Here is a 7884-nt window from a genome sequence, read left to right on the forward strand (position 1 = left end):
ATTTCATTGCTGGGTAAACACAACCAGAAGAAATCTCTTAGTAGGCTTCTACTCTGTCGTCACAGTCGTCACACTCATTGCAAGGTTCCTCGGCTGGTCGACATTGTATCCTCTTAGGACTGTGAGATGATACGCTAACAACTACACCCGAAATGTCAAAAAATTATCTCACGTTCGACGAATTAGAAAAATCTAAAGAACAAAACAAGCAATTTAAAAGGAATAACAAGGATGTGAAAATACTCTATAAGCAATGAATAAATAAACAAATAAAAACAGCAAAAGGTTAAGGCTCAATCAATAAAATTGATTTCTTTTGTTTTTGTTGAGACTTTAAAAAAAAAGAAAAAAAAAGAACTCTTTTAGAACTAAACACCAAATCATAGAGAGAATTTTGGAACTCTTAATGCAAAAACAAGAAAGCTACATGCTCCCATCCAGCTCCACCTATCTACATCATAGCTTCATCTTCAGCATATTATAACGCATTCAGTAGAGTAGGAAAAAAAAGATGCTGCATCTTGGCAAGCATAGAAAACTATTGGAAGTACTCTGTACCTGCAAAGGAACTAAATTGACTATAGGCTGAAGACAGTCCTCCGCCTGAGGAACTTCAATGACTCTACATGCTCCACCAAGAGACATGGCTGCAGCATCCCCCCTTGGGCACATGACAATAAGGCGTCCTTTGCGGGCATGGAATTGCTGAATGATTGCTGCTTGCTGTTAACATTGACAACTTCAGCTTTAGAACAAATACAGATTTCACGGATGCAAGTAAAACCTGTACAACAAAAGCTAACCTGAAGCAAGCATCGTGAGTAGCAATCACTACAATGGGAAGACTCTCATCCACTAGAGCCAGAGGACCATGTTTCATCTCACCATCAAGTATTCCTTCACTGTGCATCAATGCCACTTCCTTTACTTTTAAAGAACCTTCCAAAGCTGTGGCATAATTGCATCCTCTGCCAAACATGAGAAGTGACTGCTCTGCAATCAGTAACTTAGCAAGATATTTCATTTCCCGGTCAAGCTTCAGCACCTCTCTAACTTTGTCTACAAGGTATTAACAATGGATTTAATGTTTCATACAAAAAATTTATCAACATGAATATAGAAAGAAAAGGCACATCCAACAGAAGTTCAGAAATTGTGAAGGCGAGATAGGAATTGACACATACTTGGAAGTTCAAAAAGACAATCAATTATTGCTTCTCTTCTCACTTCATTAGAAATAGCATCCCCTCCAATTGCTAAAGCTAACATAGCCATAACAACTGTTTGACTTGTATATGCCTGCTCAAAAAGCATATCTGCAAATCAATTTAATTGAAAAAAAAAAAAAAAAAAAAAAGGACAAGAAAACCATGAAGAAGAGAGGACCGTTTCTGCAACAGAATGTCAAAAGGTACTCTCTCACCTTGGTGCTTGCCACACCTATCTCAGCACCAGCATTTATATGGACACCACAATGTGTATTTCTGGCAATTGCACTGCCAACAGTATAAATAATTCCTACACATAATGCACCATTCTGGAGACATATTCCAGTGCATGTAAGGTATCTGCTGTTTCACCAGACTGACTGACAAATGCTGCTGTATCTTCTCTATAAATTGGGCCTTGACCATCCAAAAGATCACTTGCTATTTCCATTGTCACAGGAATTCCTGTTTTGAAAGCAAGCAAACAAGAAAAGAGTTGGTAAAAATAAATTAACATCTCCAGCCCACATAAGCTATCATTCACTACTTGCCTGAAAGTTCTTCCCAGATGGGCCTTGCAGCTAAAGCAGCATTATAACTCGTACCACAACCAATAAAAACAATCCTCCAGCTCCTCCTAATTGTCTTGAGATGATCCTTCAATCCACCCAGAAGGACAGTCTTAGCTTTGCAGGTCCCTCCACGTATAAGTCTGCCCCTCATTGTGGTTGTTAGGGATTCTGGCTGTTCATGAATTTTGTTCTGCATATAATGTTCATAGTTTCCTTTATTTATTTGTCAACTTCCATCTCGAGAACAGAAAGTGCACGGTGTACAGATGCCGGCCTGGAAAGTACACCACATTTCCCTTTGTCACCATCAAACTTTAGGATAGATACCCCTCCATCCTGATGCAACCAGCATTAGTAGTATAAATTCAGCATTTGGCTTCTCATGAGTCACCACATTATGAAAATACTCTGGAAAGAAACAATCATAGTCATCAGCCCTCGATTGAGGTGATATAGCAGGACTTTCTGCATCAAAGTTCACCTCCCATGTAGGCAACATGCTCCTCCAATGGAAAAGGACAAGACTGCTATTTAGCTACATGCAAGAAGTCAAGCCAAATAGAATTCTGGCGACATTGAGCCAAGAGGTTCTCCGTACAACTAAATAGGTGGTTAGTACTGGTGATATTGAGCATATTTAACCATGTTGCTATGCAGTCCGATAGTATATTCACAAATTGATACTGAGACGAAATCGATAGAACTCACGTTGAACTGAAGTACCCCCACCCTAAAATCTTAACAACTAAGATACATTTGGTCGATCAATAAAACATATAAGCAAGAGACTGATAAGGCAGCCTGTGCCATAAAGGCCAAGAATACACATAAATTCCTTAAAACAACCATGTAATTACCTTCAAATGAACAACTTCACCATCTTCAATAACCAAAACTTTTCTTGTGTGCTCAACCAGAGCATTGCATCACTCAATAAGAACAGTTGGCTGGGATTCCCATTCTGTGAAGGATACTTATCATCATGAAATAATGATCCTTTGGTTGATTCTTCTGTCAATTCCTGAATGAATTAATAACTATGTTACAATTATGATAAATTACAAGACAAACAAGAATTTTGACAACGAAAATGCATAGGTAAGACATACACAGGAATGGACAACTACAAATGAAAAAAGAACTCCTAAGACTAAGCTACAGTTGACGCATCATGGAGACCTAAAAATGAATTAAGAGTTCGGCACCATAGACAAACACAAGCTTTTCTCGAACTTATCATATCATGACCAAAAATATGTGTCACGGTGGACAACAGTAACAATGCTATTCCAATTCCCAGTTCTAATAGGAAATTGATGTGCATCCAGCTTAGCATTTCTAAGGCACTCTAAGACCCAAAGTAAAAACTCAATCTACTGTCTCCACCAAGCAAAACCGATGCTATTCAACTCTTTGCAGAAACATTGTATCATAAGAAACATTTGATCGAACTATGGTTAATAGACTCAGTTCTAGAAGAACATACATAGCATAGCTTTTAGTGAACCTGAAAGGGCACAAAGCAATTGAAAATGGATAATGATTCATGAGATGTGATCAAAAGTAACTCATTTGCAGGAAGTACCACCCAAGTTTTAAATGGAACTTACTTTGACACCAAGAAGCAATGGACTACCACGCTTACAAGCGATCAATTCATTAGGATAATGCTGGCTCTTAAAAATAAGGGCATAGGCTCCTTCAAGATGCCTCATGACTTCCAGTACAACTCGACTAAATGTGACAGTCGTGTCACCTGCAGTCCAAATAATATATCAGTCATAAATGGAATGTCACTGAACATTGTTCTCTAGGGTAAAGTAACGCAATAGCACACTTCAAGACACAAAGCAAATTATGTGGAGTATGTATATATGTTGAGCACAATCCCAATGGTGGTCATATTGCCAGTTAATTTACTACAAGCAAACAATTGGAGAAATAAAATCAACTTTTGCCCAAAATGATGTCATTCATATGCTAAAAGGCTGTTGCAGAATTAAGTATCCATTTACTGAGGCCCTACAGAAAGAAAACGAGTCACCAAAACAATTCGTTTTAAGATCTGAAGCCCCTATACTTGTAGGGAAAAGTACTGGCGCAACATGGGCCTAACATACATAAACGATACTTTCAACAAAAGATGTCAGAGATGTTTTATCCATCATGGCTCTTTAGTGTTTACAAAGAGTTGAACAGATTTCCAACACTACAACCTTCATATAATTACACGAGATTCAACTGAAAATCTGTAGATTAATATAGCTTGAATTGGAAGATTGTTAAGCAGAAAATTAAAATGATTAACTTCAACATCTTTTTTAATTTCAGCATCTCATGAAATTGTGTTGACTGAGGTTTACCTTTTCTTCACACACAAACTCAGTAAGAAGCTCATTAAAATGCAATGATGATCTTCATTGCATATAAGCTATTATCTGAATCTTCATTAGATTTATCAAAAACATACTTGACAAACTTAGGAATCACTTCAGTGTCAGTATCAGATTCAAATGTGAACCCATGTCGAATTAGCGTTTGCTTTAAGACCTGCAATTGTAAACGAAAAGGTAAGAAACTCAGAAGAATCTACTGGTAAAATTTCTTCATTAGTTTTAAGCTAGAGAGAAATACCATTGAGATTGTACAGCATTTTACAAACTCATCACAGACTAACATATAAATTAGGAGCATATCATATAGTTTCGTTAAAAAAGCATCTTGGTATCTAAAAATGCTTCTCATTGGGGTAAAATGTGGTCCACAACCTGCAGCAAGGTTCCTTGTGGTACACAAGACATTTGCTGCTAATGATCAACACATCAAGATGCATGTGATCTGTGAAGGCTTCAATGAAAGGTCCATTGATAATATGACAGGAGGATAAGCCTTGGCCCGAGTTTATTATTAACAATGACTAATGCGGCCTATTCATAACACCCCTTACTAGATCAATCAATAAAGCTTCATTGATTTAACCTCTCCCTATAGTTGGCAGCTATGCCTTCACTCACATTCTAAGAAAGAGTAGTTGTCTAGATTAAATATCTCTAAGATGCATAAATTGATTTATGGAATAAATTCATCCAAACACAAAATATGATCTGTGATACCTCAGGAGATGTAAGCATTACCCATTGTCATAATGTTACAACAATCAATGACAAGGATGTACTTTCGGCCTAGATGAAAATTTGAAAGCTAACTCCCCTCAAAGGTGAAAGAAAGCTTTCATAATTTATATAGCAAAATGCAACCCAAATATAAATAAAAAGACTATAGTCTAAATATTTGCCAGTTAAGCCTCAACCAACCTCATGATTAGTGATGACCCCATTGTGTACGACCTAAAAGTCATTTTCAGCACCAGAGCTCTAAGGATGACTACTCCTAGGAGCAGGCTCTCCATGAGTCACCCACTGTGCGTGTGCTATTCTTTTATGAGTAAGAAAAGATTCCTCCAAATTCAAGTCTGTGGCATCAACCTCTGATGATAACATAATCAATAGTGAGTTCGTTGAACTTAGTTGAGGAAAATTAAAGACTTGAAATATGGAGATGTCAAATAATCCATCACACAAATATAACAAAGTAGAACAGCCACATAGAAGTTTCATTCAACAGAATAAACGAGAAAAATCCTACACAAAAATACATTCCTAGTTCAAAGATCTTGAGTAATGCATGCACCCATGTAAAATTGCAGCATTTAATCCATTAGGGCCCCTAGAATTTACAAATGAGGCGCGATAGTTTCAATCCAAAAACTGCATTTAAAATTGACAGTGAACATGTGGACACTTCTTAACATTCCTCTATGTCCAAAAAGAAATCCTAATGCTCCTTGTAACAAAGATACTCTAATATTGTATTTTTGCTGAATTAATTTCTAAGAGAATCCTGGAGAAAAGATGGAGTTTCACCCCTCAATTAGTTTAGATAATGTCCAGCAACTATCAGCAATAAGGTTAAGCTTACGCCCCCTGGATTATCGAGCTTTTCTGATATATCAGGGGCTACAATTGAATAGAAACAACAGAATTCCAGTACAAAAGACGCTATACAGCGGTGCATTCTGACCATGTGGACGATTTCTCAAAATTAGTCCAGAAGTGGACAAAATGACAAACGACATAGCAGGCTTCTTGAAGGAGGCGCTTGTCTAGTCCCAAAACAACGTCCTTCACGAGGACAAACAAAAATAAATTAACTAGTTAAAAAAAAAAAAAGAAGAAGAGAGAGAGACTAAACCAGATCGAGGAGATGAACTGTATAGGAGGTGCGCATGAAAATCATATGCAGCCACATGATCGGCGGAGCATAACAGTACGCTTCCACAACTAATCAGACGAGTAGGAAACAAACAAAACGAAAAAGGAGAGACCTTTTCCACAAGAATCATGTCAAGCGGGGAAGATAAACTAAACGGGGCAATCGATCGTTCCGAAATCAATCTCCAAATCAAACGAGAAGCATAATATATAAGAAAGCTTCGTCAGATCACAAGGCGAGCGGGAAATTCGAGCGCGAGAAGGGCAATTGTGGGGTATACCTTGGTAGACGGATTTGGCGAGGGACTCGATGTTGCCTTCCTGGCGGAAGACGAGAGGCGGGAGGGAGACGGAGGAGGAATCGATAGAGACGCCGGCTGAGGCGACGAAGGCCTGGAGGATGTAGCTCCTCTCGCTCTTCACATTGTAGTTCAGGCAAGCGAATATGCCGTACATTTCTCCCCTTATTCCCCCTTCGCCTCCCGCGCCCGCGTCCGCCTCCTCCTTCATGGCTGCCGGAACTCCGACTAAAAAATCCACGAGAGGGAGACGGAGACGGGGAGAGAGAGAGAGGTAGTCAGAGATGGAGATCACTTCTGACCTTTGACCCGCTCTACTACTTCTACTACTTCTTCTTATTCGTCTTCCTCGAAGGATGGAAGGATGATGATCGACGACGACTCGTCAAGAGGTGGTCGTGTCGCCACCAACGACCTGTGCTTGAACGAGATGAAAACGAAAGATTATGGTGATGTGGAAATATAAGAGAGAATTTTCAGATGATGGGTCCCTCTCTCCTCACCGAGTGTATAGGGATCATGCTGATGCGGGGGAGTACCCACGTCCTCAATCGCGAGATCGCAAGGTGTCGCAGGAGGCTAACGTGGAAAGTTAAAGGGTGTGTATGATAAGGATTTTATTTCAAAAATTAATTTTTAACTAAAAATTAATTTTTCTATTTTCATTGGCCAAATTTCTCAGCAAAAATACACCTTTGATAATCTTATAAAATTTTTGTTCTGAAATAAAAATTCATTTAATAACGATACGAAATTTCTTTCTCATGAGTGATGATAAGAGGCGGCCAACATCCAATGGGCAACCGATGATCGATGGCAACCGGCAATCGGTGACTGGCGATTTGGCATGCGGTGGTGTGTGGGTGACTGGCGGTGTATGGCCAATGTCCCAGGCGTCCGGCAAGAATTGGTAGGATGTGAGCGAGCAGTGTTCGACAGCTGACAATCGGTGGCAAGAGGTAGGTGAGTGACATCCAACGACTAGCGACTGGTAGCGGGATGGCAATGAGCATCCAACATTTGGCAATTGACGATCGGTGAGTGATGATAGGAATAGATTCAACCGTTTTTCATTCTAAAGAGGCCAGACCATATTATCGAAGTTTTTTAATCTAAAGAGGCCAAACTGTATTATTGAAGCTTTGAGAAAGAACCTGATGGAGCTGAACCCTTTGAGACCATGAAAAACACGACTAAGATAAGAACATGGCCGCCACTCAAGGACCAAAATCCAAAATGAGTCAACAACAGTGTTGTTAGCAAAATGGGTTCAAGGTAGCAAATCATTACTCGCCAGTGCCGAAGAAGTCCTCAAAACCGAGGATATTGCCACTCTGCACAACAAGATTCAACTCCCTAAGCCCTTCAATGAGCATGGACACAAACTTCTCTTGAAATGTGGGGTCTTTAGAATTGGTTTGCACAGCAAATCAAATCAAAACTAAAGATGTCCATTCACCCATCAAACCCCTATAACAAAACCCCATATCCAGATGTAAACAGGGAAAGGGGTGATTGCACAAACATTTGGCAT

The 7884-nt window shown here is 39.3% G+C and overlaps 1 pseudogene; it reads right to left on the reverse strand.

The window, feature by feature from the left end:
* Positions 1–281: 281 nt before the first annotated feature.
* On the reverse strand, positions 282–6692 carry LOC104416618 (annotated as a pseudogene).
* Between the last annotated feature and the right edge of the window lie 1192 nt (positions 6693–7884).

Source organism: Eucalyptus grandis, chromosome 8 (assembly GCF_016545825.1).
Source record: "Eucalyptus grandis isolate ANBG69807.140 chromosome 8, ASM1654582v1, whole genome shotgun sequence".
In the NCBI taxonomy this organism is placed as follows: domain Eukaryota; kingdom Viridiplantae; phylum Streptophyta; class Magnoliopsida; order Myrtales; family Myrtaceae; genus Eucalyptus; species Eucalyptus grandis.